The following is a 14,817-nucleotide window of genomic DNA, read 5'->3' as shown; positions in this document are numbered from 1 at the left end:
ACGTGAACCGCCTCTTCACCTCTCCCCACACATTTCCCTTGATGTCCTTGGGGACTTTCCTCCAATCATCATATGTTATAGGCACCTTCTCCCTGACTATATAGGAACACTGGTTGCTGAAGGTGTCGATGATGATAGTTGGCTCTAAGGGCTCTCCTTTCGGCCCTATCTTGTGTATCAAACGCATGTGCTCAATTCAAAATATGAGAGGAGAGGAGAGGAGAGCAGCATAGAGTAGCAGAGTAGCAGCATAATCTCAATTCCACCAAAACAGATAATAATTAAGTAGAGGAGATATGCATTTGCTCAGATAATAATTAAGTATTTGCCAACGGATAATAATTTGGCATTCAAAATAGGAGAGGAGATAATTTGCCACCAAAGTACCATTAGTAGTAAGGATCAAAGCCACCAAAGTGACTAAATCAGCAATAGAACACACCAGTAGTAGTAGTATATAGGACGAGGAGTAGTATATAGGAGGTATATAGGCAGCAGTAGTTAGGTAGTAGTAGTAGTAGTAGTATAGAGTAGTATAGAGTAGTAGAGCAGTAGTCAAAAATAGGAGCAGCAGCCAACACACCAGTAGAGTAGTAAGAGTAGTAGAGTTGTAGTAAGAGCACTCTTGTAGTAAGTAGTATGTAGTAGTAGTAGTTGTAGTAAGTAGTATAGAGTATTAGTAGTTGTTGTAGGAGTATAAGGAGGAGGAGGAGTAGTTGTTGTGGGAGTAGTAGTAGTAGTTGTAGGAGTAGAGAAGGATAGCCAAACTCAGTGAGGGCATCACAACCAGAGGAGGGCAGCAAAATTTGGGGAGGGCGACAGTGAGGGCATCACAACCAAATAATCAGCCAACAGTAAGCAACAAAAATAGGTAGCGTGTGCTCATTCAAAAATAGGCAGCATGTGCTCAATTCAAAATAGGCCGGCCAAGTAAACATGTGCTCAATTCAAGAATAGACAGCATGTGCTCAATTCAAAATAGGCATGTGCTTAGATAATAAGCCAACAGTAAGCATCACATGCAGCATAATTTCGCATCACAGGCAGTGGCATTTGTTCAGTATAATCAATAATTTGGCATCACAGGCAACATAATTTGGCATCATAGGCAGTAAATGGGATGAACCTCGGATGGCGTCAGACGGAGTCGGGGAAGACAGACGCGCTAGGGTTCCCGGGGTACGACGGACGGAGCCGGGGAGACGGATGGAGCCGGGGAAAAGGGATGGAGCCGGGGAAGATGACCGCTAGGGTTCCCGGCGTATGGCGAATGGAGCATGGAGGTCGAGGGTGGCGGTAGATCTCCTCGCCAACCAAGGGTCCCACAGTAGGGTCTGACGGTGGACAGAGTCGGGGAGGGAAGACGGCGGACACCGCGCTCTAGGGTTCCCGCTAGATCTCGGTGCACTGAGGAAGGAGGGCGTGAGGTTGTGGGACGGGTGGGGAAGATGCCGAGGCAGAGCTCTGAGTGCGCGAGGTTGAGGGTGGGGGTAGAGGAGCTCAGCACCGACGATGGCGGTGGCGTGAGCAAAAATTTTGGCAGCCCTTCGGGGTCAAATTGAACGCACCGAAGAACTTAGAATAATTTGGGGAGGGGAGGGAGCATATATAGGCGAGCCTTAATCGAGGCGGGCGGCTTATATTGCCCGCCACGTAAATATTAATCGAGGCGGGCAGCTTAGGGTGCCCGCCTCGGTTAAGATTTTCTATTTTAATATATTTGATATGCCTCGATTATTTTTGTTTTACAACATTTTAAAATTGATATTTAATTTATAATGCTTTTTAAAATTCATAGGAGTAGTAGTGTAGGAGTAATAGAGTAGTGGTAGTAGTGTAGGAAGTGGTACTAGTGTAGGAGTAGAAGTAGAGTAGTAGACTTGTAGTAGTAGGAGTAGTAGTGTTCAAGGAGTACTAGTAGTAGTAGAGTTGTATGAGTGGTAGTAGTAGTATTGTTGTTGTAGTAGGAGGAGGAGTATGTAGTAGTAGGAGTAGTACTAGGAGGAGTAGTAGTAGTAGGAGTATGTAGTAGTAGGAAGAGTAGTAGTATAGTTGTAGGAGTAGTAGTAGTAGAGTTCTAGGAGGAGGAGTAGTAGTGTTGTATGAGTAGTAGAGTAGGACTTGTTAATGAAATACTTGTTTCATTTCTTTCAACAAATATCAAATTATTTTTAAAAATCAAACACTTAACATGTACATATTACAATCTCCCACGGTCATACATATATATATATACATATATACATATATATATATATATATATATATATATATATATATATATATATATATATATATATATATATATATATATATATATATATATATGATTCCATTACAATAATAATCAGTTACATAAAAGTTTTTGTTAATCAATAAGTGACTACATTATTACATATATGTGTGGCACACATATCATTTTGCAGCAAGTGTTCCCACTACGGTCTTCTTCTCACCGTCGGGGCAGAACCAGAGCATCATCTTGGTCTTGTTGACGCGGGTCTCGACCAACTTGATCTTCTTTGGATGATTGGTAAAGAGCGAGAGCTTAGTGTAGTTGTTGTATTCTTCGGGGCTCTGGACTCCATCAACTCCCACAATCCTCTGCTTTTCAGACACAACCACGTGTTTTTTGCTGTATTTGGGCATCGACCAATAGGCTACTTGCGCACAACAGCTTGCTAGTACCCATTGATCATCTTTGTAGCCGACACTTTGGAGCTCCACGGTGGTTAGCCCAAAGTCATCCATGACAACCCCCTTTGGTTTGACCCACTGGCACTAGAAGACAGCTAACTCTAGGTCACCGCCATAGTCAAGTTCTCATATCTCTTCAATCTGTCCAAAGTATGTCTTGGTCTGCCCCATTGACTCATCGATGCCCTCATATCGAACACCACTATTCTATGCCACGCTCTTCTTGTCCTTCTCCTTTGTGTGGAACCTATATCCATTGATGTCATACCCTTGTCACATGGTGATTTAGGTGGATGGGCCGGACGCAAGCCTCGCTTCATCGGACTCTCCATGGGGTATGTCTTGTAGCTCTTTGATCCACGTCGTGAAACTGATCTTATGCTATTTCTAGACCCATGCCTCCGTGTGTTGTCCGTCATGAGTGGCGCGGATCTCCTCCAGGTGCTTGTCAACATGTGGTTCCATAGCCACTAGCTGATTGAGAACACTATGATGAGCTTCTTGCACCGTTTTTGTACTGTACATCGGTGCGTACTTTCCTCCCCATGCAACCCATTCCTGTGGTTCTACCTTCGTGCTAAGGAATGGGCAGGCCAATTGCCCTTCCATCTCGGATGTACCTGGTGCAGCAGTTAACGACCTCCTTGGTTGTGTATGCCTCGATCATAGAGCCCTCTGGGTAGGCATGGTTAAGGACGTATCTATTGAGGGTCGACATGAACCGCTCATACGTCCACATCTGGTGTAGGTACAAGGGGCCCAGTTCCTGTATCTGATCAACCATGTGCATCATGAGGTGTGGCATAATATAAAAAAAGATAGTGGGAAGCACATCTCGAGCTGGCAAAGAATCTTTGTGATGAACTGTTTTAGGCTAGGCAGCTCAGCTTCATCGACGACCTTCTGTGTGATGTAGTTGAAGAAGTAGGACATGCATGTGATGACCATCTTCACATACTCTAGACCGATAGCCCTGATCACAACTAGGAGGAACACCATGAGCATGATGTGGCATCATGTGCGTTGAAGCTGGTTAGTGTGAGGTCCTTCATTGAGACTAGGCTCTTGATGTTGGAAGAGAAACTAGTCAGCACCTTGACACCCCTAAGCCACTGGCACATGACCCTCTTCTCATCTCTCGTTAGGTTGTAGCTCGCACCCAGAAGGTCGACTTTCCTGCTCTACGTCACTGGTGTCGGGTGAATTTCGGTCCTAATGTCCTGGTTGACAAGATCCATCCGTGACTTCAGACCATCCTTCGTCTTAGTCTTGATGTCTAGCAGTATACCAATGGTGCTTTCAAAGACATTCTTCTTAAGGTGCATGCAGTCGATGGCATGGGGCGTATCTAGCTCCTTCTAGTATGATAGGTACTTGAAGAAACACGGCTGCTTCTTGAAAGGAATGGGGGTGATAGGTGGTTCCTCCATCTTATCCCTCTTCCTCTTCTTTCTTGTCGTGGTCCCATCTTCCTCTTTCTTCTTTTCCCAAACTCAACGTCTATGCCCTTCACCATGTCAAACACCTTTTGCCCATACCTCATCCTTTCTGGCTCATCAAGTTGAGGCTCCTCTTGGTTGTCAAAGTACTTATTCATCGTAGCTACCCGGTACCTGTGCTTTTTGACAAGGAATCGCCTATGCCTCATGTACACCATCTTCTTGGATGCACTAAGGTAAGTGTAGCAAGTACTGTTAATGCAAACTACATAACCTGACTTACCTTTGATCTGCCCCAACAGTGAAAAAAGACCAGGGTAATCGGTGATGGTGACAAAGATGATGGCTTTTAGAATGAACTCCTTCTTTAGGAACGCATCCTTCATCTTGACCCCATCTCCCCATAGTATCTTCATGTTCTCCATGAGCGGCTACAGGAACACATCTATATCATTGCCTGGCTGCCTAGGTCTAGAAATAATCATGGTTAGTAAAAGATACCTATGCTTCTAACATAGCCAAGGAGGTAGGTTTTAGATGGTGAGGATGATCAGCCAAGTGCTATGCGAGCTGCTAAGGTCACCGAACGGATTCAACCCATCCGTACTCAGCGCGAACCTTACATTCCTCGCCTCATCACCAAACACCGGGAACTTGGCGTTGAAACGCTTCCACTACTTGCCATCGGAAGGGTGCCACAGCTTGCCATCATCCTTCATGCGCTCATCAGATTAGGCCAAGACATCAGCTTGGCATCCTCGGGGTTCTCGAATATAGCACGCAGGCGATCGATCATGGGCAGGTACCATATCGATAGGGCCTGACTTTTCCTCTATGTGTAACCCTCTTTTTCCTCGTCCTCGGGAGACGGGATGTGCTTCTTTGCGATACTCTTCTTGGTCGTCTTCTTCTTCTTTGGCTCTCTCTCGTCGTCCGCATCCGCACGACAACCAGCATTCCTCTTGTACCGACTCGTGCCACAGTTTGCACAGCTCTGCAAGTTCTCATACTTGCCCCGATATAGGATACAGTGGTTAGGGAAGGCGTGGAAGTTTTTAAGCTTCATCGCCACTATCTGGATCAACTTCTTCGCCTGGTAGGTATTGGCGGGCACCTTGTTACCCTATGGGTATGTGTCAGCAAGGATACGTAACTAGTCATTGAAGCAAGTGTCAGACCAGCCATGGCGAGCCTTCAGCATCAGCATCTAGAGGTTAAAACACAGCGTTGTCCAGTGCTTCAAACAGTCCTTATAAAGGGGATCAATTGCCGCCTGCTTTATCTCTCTGAAATTCTCTAGCCACCTTAGGCTCCCAAATAGAACGTCATCGTTGTCAATATGGTTAGTGATTGACTCAAAAAGATCTGTGGTCTCAGGATCCCTCATAGGCTCACCACCATCCCCATCATCGCCACCCCTACCGCCGTCGTTGTCAACCATGTCTTGGAGCAGATCATCCATCATGATGTAATCACGATCTGCATTATTGTCGCCAGTAGTAGCATTATCGTGCCCGCCGGCCGCTGCTGATGAGGTTTGTTGTTCTGCATTCACCGTTGTTGTCATTGTTGTCGATGAGTTTCCACCAGATGCACCGGCACTCGGATCCTCTGCTTCCCCATGAAACTTCCAGACGATGTAATCCTTGACGAAACCATACCAGACCAAGTGAGATTTCACCACGTTATCATCGTGTAGTAGAAGGTTCTTGTAGCTTTTACACGGACAGACGGTGTGTTCCCGCTTTAGACCCAGACAACGCCTTTTCGCAGCGGCAATAAACTTTGTCACATGTTCTAGGTACGAAGGATCCAACCTCGATTTATTGTACATCGATTCCCTATCCATGGCCGTGAAACCTTGCACACACAAACAGTGAAAATGGCGCATATAAGCAGAGCAGTATGGAAAAAAGCAGTTGGGTAGCTCTAGATATGATTTTCTCTCTCCTTCAAATGGATCTAGATCTAGATCTTGAGAAAAAGCACACAAATCATGGAAAAGAGAGAGGATTGAGGGTTTGAGAGCAAGAATCAACCTCTTGTGGTGCCCCCTTCACCAAATCCAAGGGCAAAACCTCTTCCCCTAGTGAAAGGATCAAGATGCCCAAGAGGGGGGGGGGGTGAATTGGGCTAATTCTAAATTCTCTTGCAATAATCAAATCCTACGGATAGCCCAATTAACCCCTTGTGCCTAGAAAAGTGTTTCTATCAAATTAACGCACAAAAGACTTGCAACCTATGTTCCAAACTTACTCAAGCATAGCAATTCTATGAATGTAAAGACAAGTATTGAATTGCTCAAAGTAAATACTTAAAGTAAATGCTCAAAGTAAATGGAGAGAGGAACACGGCGATGTTTTGCCGAGGTATTGGAGAGTCGCCACTCTCCACTAGTCCTCGTTGGAGCACCCGCGCAAGGGTGTAGCTCCCCCTTGATCCGCGCAAGGATCAAGTGCTCTCTACGGGTTGATTCTTCGACACTCCGTTGCGGCGAATCACCCAAAGCTGCTCACAACTTGAGTTGGGTCACCCACAAGCTCCGCCGGGTGATCACCAAGCTCCCAATCACCACCAAGCCGTCTAGGTGATGGCGATCACCAAGAGTAACAAGCACGAACTCTCACTTGACCACGCGAAGCCTAATGAGAAGATGGATGCACACTTGTCTACTCTTGAATCACTAATGAGGTTTCACTCTTGGATTCTCAAATCACAAACACCTCACTAGGACCTTGCTCTTCTTGGCACTCACAAACGTGTTTCTCAGCTGTTGAAATGAGCAAGAGTGACTCCACTCACGAGTGGACCTTCTATTTATAAGGCAGCCTAAAAAACGAACCGTTATGAGCTTCTACGGGGTGATCGGACGCTCCGATCATTTTGACCGGACGCTCTGGTCAGTTCAACCTGCGCAACAGTTTTCAAGTGATGACCGGACGCTGTCAGGGTCCGGTCTATACTGACCGGATGCGTCCGGTCGCTCTTGGATGCTTACTGTAATCGACCGGATGCTGGATACTCAGGGTCCGGTCAGCACTGACCGGACGCGTCCGGTCACACTTTCTCAAGTCTGGACCCTTACTGGAGTCGACCGGACGCTGGCCCTCAGCGTCCAGTCACATTGACCTCCTAGTGTCCGGTCACACCAGACTTGTTCTCCTCGGTCAAATGAACTGACCGGACCCTGCGGCCAGCGTTCGGTCAGTATTTGACCCTCCATTCACTTCCAACTCTCGATCATATGTGAATGAAGTTTGCTCCAAAGGATCTTAGGCATTCATAGGAGCTACCTAGAGCTAGTTTTAAACAAGTGTGCACCATACCTAACTCACTAGACTCAACTAGGTCAAGCTACCCGTTCATACCCCCTTTAATAGTACGGCCAAAGGAAAAACAAAGTCCTAAACTATTCTAAGTGTCTCTCCAACTCCAATCGACACTTAGAACTAGTCATCCTTAACCTTGTCGTCAATCCTTTGAAAACCGAAATGATTTCCATTGTAGGGGCATGACAACCTCGATTGCCCAATCGATCTTCATTACCATGACCTAACTTTATTTGCCTCTGCAAAACACACGTTAGTCATAGTAATCTTGTATTGTCATTAATCACCAAAATCCAACTAGGGGCCTAGATGCTTTCAATCTCCCTCTTTTTGGTGATTGATGACAATACCACCTTGAGTATGTGAAAGAGTGAGGTTTTTGACGGGCTTGGTTCATATAAGCTTTTGTCGATAAGAACAAAAGTGTTAGTCAAGCTTATATGACCCAAGCCAACACAATGTACTCAAAGGATATTAATTAAGCATGAGTACAAATAACAAACCTCATTTGCTTCGAAGTTTAAACACGGAAGCAAAAGCAAATGAGCATAACACAAGTGATATGACATTTAAATAATGCAAAGTAGAAAGCACACATGTCATATATCATAGTCACGTAGATAGCACTACCACATATATATAATAGTATGCATGAAAGTAAACACATGAATGCATAAGTAATAGTGTATCACACAAATAAAACTCCAAATGTATATAATAAGCTAACACTAGATAACTAGCTCCCCCTAAATGTTGCTCCCCCTGAGACTACATACTCGAACTCCCTCTCCCCCTTTGGCGTCAAACACCAAAACCTAGGGGTCGGTCGGCGGGGCTACAGCGGACGAGCCGGGCGCTGAAGAACGTGGGGCAAGCTGGAACTGGGCACCATCATCATCTGACCCTGAGCTCTGAACTGACTGACCCTCTGTGGCAGGAAGTGTCGCTGAAGCGGTCTGGGTCTGAGCTAGGGCTGGTGCTGCCTGTGAAGCTGCTAGTATATCTATCATAGGATCTGACGAGGCGACAGACGAGGGGAGCCTCTGAGTAGTCACAGTGACTGGGGCTACTATAGACGGACCGGCAGTATGCATATGAGGCAGAGTAGGCATGTCGGTCAACTCGCTAAAGGATGCTCCAAGACTCCTGGAGACTGACGTGTCAGGCACGAATAGCGAGGAAGACTGCTCTGGTGTGAAGCCCATCTGAAGTGGAGTGAACTATGGGGCTACCACGGTTGAGGCTAACCACTGGGACACCTGTACAAGAGGTGAAGCAAACTGAGCTGGAGGCTGTCCCTGACCTTGAAGCCCGTTGGGCTGTATAGCTGGAGTCGTCGTGGTGGAAGTAGGCTGAGCAAGCTAGGGCAAAGTCTGTGGCTGTGGGGCCCCAAGAGCTATCACTACGTGCTGCATGAAACCCATTAGCTGCTGCTGCAAGAGTATCTGCTGCTGATGCATCTGTTGCTGCATGGCCTGCTGCTGCCTCTGGAACTCGTCCTGTCGAGTCTGAAACTAGGCAAAAGTAGCAGCTGTCTCCTATGCCTGTCTATCCTGTGTCTGCTGCATCCGCTCAAGAATAGCAATGAGAGCGGGGTCTGTCTACGAAGCAGGTGGAGCAGAACTAGAGCTACCGGCCTCTGCATCGTGTCTACGTGGAGGCATCTGAGGAATAGGCAGATAGTCATCGTCAGAGCTGTCACTGTACTCACTCACCTCCTGCTGCGCCTCTAGCTCCTCCTCCTCAGTGGCTGCAATCCCTCTAATGATCTCATCCTGCTGAGCTACGGACTCTGGCACGTCAGGACGACGGCTAGGCTATCTGGGTGCCTGAGGAGTGGTGTGTCTGATCCTCTATGACAGGTTGTAAGCTGGGAACTCTATGGTGGCACCTGTATACTCATCCATCATACCGGGGGGCTTATCAAGCACTACTCTATGGATGAGGAGCGTGATCTAGTGAGCATAGGGAAGCTGCCTATGACCCTTGAATCCCTCAGCTATAGTATCCTCCATCTCTGAAAGAAGGAGGTCCCAGATATCAAATATTGTCTGCTGCATTAGGGCATTGAGAAGCCAGAGCTATAAGCGAGTTAGGCCCTCCCTATATCCCAATCTGGGAAGCAGTGTCCTCCTGATGATGGCCTCTAGCACTCTCGCTGTAGGAGTCAAGTCACTAGGTTCCTGCTCGACCCCTCTCCAAAAGGCTCCTTGAAACAATGTCGCACTAAATCTATAGGAGGCACCAACCCTCCATGAGGATGCCTGGGAGGCTCCTGCTGTCCATAACAGACCTCATGCATCTTGACAGGCTGCTCTTGTAGCCTTAGTATCTCTCTAGCCCTGCCACTCGTCACTCTGTAGTCTTTGCCTCTGAAAGCAAAGTGAATAAATCTGTGATGTGGATCAATGAAGAGTGAAGCATAAAACTGCCGGACCCAAGATGGTACATATATTCCTATCCGTCCAATCAAATCTATCAGTCCTAGCAAATATGATAAGTAAGGCCGAATGTGCTCTCTAGCAGCTGCCACAATAGACTCTATCCGATAGACTCTCTGAGATCTGAACACTACCCCACTATTGAGATAAGCATTGTAGAAATCTTCCTGCAGTGGCGTGTAGAAACCCTCAGCTGCTCTCTCATCCCTCCTCGTAGGAAACCAAACCTCAAACTCAACAAAACGCAGCTGCTGAACCTGCCTAGCTATAGCGGCCCTCAAGTTGAGGTGTACCACTAGAGGTGGACCCTGTGGTCTAGGTGGAGGACGTGATCCCCTCCGCTATGTCGGTGGCCTCGATGAGACTGGTACACGGGTCCGTCCAGAGCGGCGAAGCTAGGGTGCCAGCTCTGTCTCCTCGCCCTCCTGAGTCTGTTGTGTCGGCTCGCCCTCCTGAGTCTGCTGAACTGGTCCTGCTCTGCTGACAGGCCTTCCTCAATGGCAACCCGTCGTCCTGCAAACATGGCAGTCCCAGCTGGACTACCGTGACGATGCTCAACCTCCTCAATCACAGCTCTAACTACTGGTGAAACCGGCTGATCTGCAATGACAACTCTGCTGTGGGCACCACCTCTCTCGGCACGCTCTGCGGCCTCTGCAACAGCTGCTGCTCTTGATGTCTCTGCGTTAGGGTACTTCCGCTTCTTAGATGTCACCTGCTTGGTTGACTTGCCCTTAGATCCGGCTGGCTGGCGAGGCGGGGGCCTCTGATCCTCATCACCTGGGCCACCACCAACGTTCTTGGTGCGAGCCATCTGAACTGATAAGATGATGAACTACCGCTGATGAAGATCAACTGTCAAACTGCCGCTTTCGAGGCTTGGCCTCGATCCTTACTCGCGAGCTTGGCTCCGAGTTGACTGCCAACTGCCACAAGAACCACAACGGAACCGACTCGCTGACGATCAGCGATCCGAGAAGAGATAAGATGTCGCGCGGGGAGAATCTCGGAACCGGCTAGGGTTAGGTGAAAAAGCCCAATCAAGGAGGTGGTAGGGCTAGGGCACACGGCGAGAGATGACCAGCAGGCTCAGCAACGGCGCCAAAGATTTCAGCGGGCTCGGCTTGGGCGGCGTGGTGGCGAGAGGGCCGGGTGAGCGCGGTGGTGCGCGAGCTGCGGTGGCATGGGCTATGCTGGCGCGGTGGCGCGGCGAGGCAGGAGCACGACGGCGTGCTATTGGTGAGCTATGGAGGCGGTGGCTCGGGCTAGGGCAGAGGCGAGGTGAGGGGTGAACAAGGGTATGGCTACGGTTAAATAGTTCCCCACACGCGATGGATAAGGAAACGGAGAAAGGAGTCCTAAAGCCGCGTGAGATCCACTGACCGGACACTCCGGTGGTAGTGACCGGATGCTACCACCCAGCGTCTAGTCAATTCCAGAGGGGTCCAAATCCTCTGGAATCGAGACCGGACATGTCCGGTGGTCCATGACCGGATGCAGGCAGGGTCCGGTCAGTACACTTGGTCTTCCTTCAATCGACCGAATGCTGAAGGTCCTCCTGGCTAGACGCACAGACGCAGCGTTCGGTCACTCCTTCGGCAGTAGTTCACCTCCTGTGAATTGACCGGACGCTGGACAGCAGCGTCCGGTGCAGCGTCTGGTGCACTTTTCCAGCAAATTTTCAAACTTCCTTCGCGCTGCCTGTTCCCAATCAAGTCCCAACTTGAATAAGATCCAAATAAACACCAATTGGGACTGATGTGAGTGACCTCTCTCAAACCCTCATATTTTTCAAAATATTTTGCCTTAGGCTATAATTCTTTTTAAGAAAATAGGCAACAAGAGGGCAAAAGGAATAAAACGACAAAACAACATTCATGCATATGCAATACTTGTAAGTAAACCTAGTTGCTTGTCAAGTTTGATCCAAGGTTAAGCTTCTTCATACGCCTTTCGGCGGTTATCTTAACCATGTTAGACAAGCCCTATATGCATTGCCACAAATTAAGCATGTTGTATATTACAATGAATGCAAGGGACAACACAAGCTCAATTTTTAGTGAAGTTACCAAAATCAAGTACATTGAGCTCATTCCGCAATCTACAAAATGTAGCCTCATCTAGCAGTTTCGTGAAGATATCCACTAATCGATCTTTGGATCTTACACCTTCTAGTGATATATCATTTTTAGCCACATGATCTCTTAGAAAGTGATGGCGGATATCTATATGCTTGGTGCGAGAGTGTTGAACTGGATTATTTGCAAGTTTTACCGCACTTTCATTGTCGCACAAAAGAGGTACTTTCTCTAGAACTACTCCATAGTCTAGCAAAGTTTGTTTCATGTATAATATTTGTGCACAACAAGCACCCGTGGCAATGTATTCTGCTTCGGCGGTGGATAAAGCCACACTATTTTGTTTCTTGGAGGACCAAGACACAAGTGATCTACCAAGCAAGTGGCACCCTCCAGATGTGCTCTTTCTATCAACTTTGCATCCGGCGTAATCCAAATCGGAATAGCCAATTAATTCAAATAAAGCTCCTTTGGGATACCAAAGGCCAATGCTTGATGTGTGCTTAAGATACCTAAGAATTCTTTTTACGGCAATTAAATAAGTTTCCTTAGGACTAGCTTGAAATCTAGCACACATACACACACTAAACATGATGTCGGGCCTAGATGCGGTTAAATATAACAAGCTACCAATCATAGAACGGTAGAGAGTTTGATCAACCGGGTTACCTCCCTCATCTAGGTCGAGATGTCCATTGGTAGGCATTGGTGTCTTGATTGACTTACATTCATCCATCTTGAATCTCTTGAGAAGATCTTTTGTGTATTTCTCTTGAGAGATGAAGATGCCTTCTTTCATTTGCTTGACTTGAAAACCAAGAAAGAATGTAAGATCACCAATCATTGATATCTCGAACTCCTTCGACATCAATTCACCAAATTCTTTGCATGAGTCTTTATTTGATGATCCAAAGATGATATCATCAACATATACTTGACAAATGAAGATATGCCCATCAAGCTTCTTGGTGAATAGTGTAGTGTCGACCTTCCCAATGGTGAAGCCCTTCTCAATGAGGAAGTCCCGAAGGCGCTCATACCAAGCTCTTGGGGCTTGCTTAAGCCCATATAGTGCCTTGGACAACCTATAAACATGATTAGGATATCTAGGGTCTTTAAACCTAGGAGGTTGATCAACATAGACTAGTTCATTAATAAAGCCATTTAAGAATGCACTTTTCACATCCATTTGATATAGTTTCATTTCATGATGTGATGCATATGCAAGTAGGATACAAATGGCTTCTAATCTTGCAACCGGTGCAAAGGTCTCTCCAAAGTCCAAGCCTTCAACTTGAGAGAACCCCTTTGCAACTAGTCTTGCCTTGTTCCTCACAACAACATCTTGATCATCTTGCTTGTTGCGGAACACCCACTTCGTTCCAATGACTCTTGCACCTTTTGGTCGCTCTTCAAGAGTCCAAACTTTATTGTGAGTGAAATTGTTCAACTCTTCATGCATGTCATTGATCCAATCCGAGTCTTTAAGAGCTTCTTCTACCTTGGTAGGCTCATAGCAAGAGACAAAAGAGTGATGATCAATAAATGAAGTGAGTTTTTGAGATCGAGTCATTACACCCTTTGATGGACTCCCTATGATGAGATCTTGTAGGAGAGGTGTGTTTCTTCTATTGACCACTTGAGGAGGAGGTTGTGAAGCATCAACATCTTGTGCTTATACCACCATTTGCTCATGAGAGATATGAGTATCTTCATTTTTCACTCTCCCATCTTTTTCACCATCTTGTGGTACATTTGATGAAGGAGGTTGGTTAATGACTTGTACATCATCTTCATCATCTTTTGGCTTGATGTCTCCCACTGGAATATTCTTCATAGCCTCCCTCAATGGTTCATCACCTACATCATCAAGATTCTCATGTGCTCCTTGGGAGCCGTTAGATTCATCAAATTCCACATCATATGTTTCTTTAACCAAGCCGGTGGCATGATTAAATACTCTATTTGCTTTGGACTTCAATGAGTAACCAACAAGAAAACCTATATCACAACGTCTTTGAAACTTCCCTAGGTGTTGTCGCTTCTTGTAGATGTAGCACTTGCAACCAAACACCCTAAAGAAGGAGACGTCCGGCTTCTTCCCATTGAGCAACTCATACGGTGTCTTGATAAGGAACTTTTGAAGAAATAGGCAGTTGGATGCATAACATGCGGTGTTGATTGCTTCTGCCCATAGAGCTTCGGGGATGTTGTACTCATCTAGCATTGTCCTTGCAAGAGTGATCAAAGTCTGATTCTTCCTCTCAACTACACCATTTTATTGAGGAGTATAGGTTGCGGAGACTTCATGTTTGATTCCAACTTCATCACAATAAGCTTCTATGTTTGTGTTGTCAAACTCTTTGCTATTGTCACTTCTTATCTTCTTAAGCTTCACTTCAAATTCATTTTGAGCTCTCTTGGCAAACTTCTTGAAACAAGATGCAACTTCAGATTTGTCATGAAGGAAGAACACCCATGTATACCTTGAATAGTCATCCACAATCACAAGACAATAGAGTTTTCCTCCCAAACTCTTGTATGTTGTTAGTCCAAATAAATCCATGTGTAGGAGTTCAAGCACTCTTGTGGTTGACATGAAAGCTTTGGTTGGATGAGTGTTTGCAACTTGCTTGCCGGCTTGACATGCACTACAAAGCTTGTCCTTCTCAAACTTCACATCCTTCAACCCTCTCACCAAATTATTCTTCATAAGCTTCTTGAGTGAGCTCATCCCAACATGAGCAAGTCTTCTATGCCATAGCCACCCAAGTGTTGTTTTGGTGAATAGGCAAGTCTTCAAGTTTGCATCTTTGGAGGTGAAGTCAACTAG

Source organism: Miscanthus floridulus, chromosome 4 (genome assembly GCF_019320115.1).
Source record: "Miscanthus floridulus cultivar M001 chromosome 4, ASM1932011v1, whole genome shotgun sequence".
Taxonomy (NCBI): Eukaryota; Viridiplantae; Streptophyta; class Magnoliopsida; order Poales; family Poaceae; genus Miscanthus; species Miscanthus floridulus.
The sequence above is the reverse complement of the archived record's forward strand: the minus strand, read 5'-3'. Positions refer to the sequence as shown.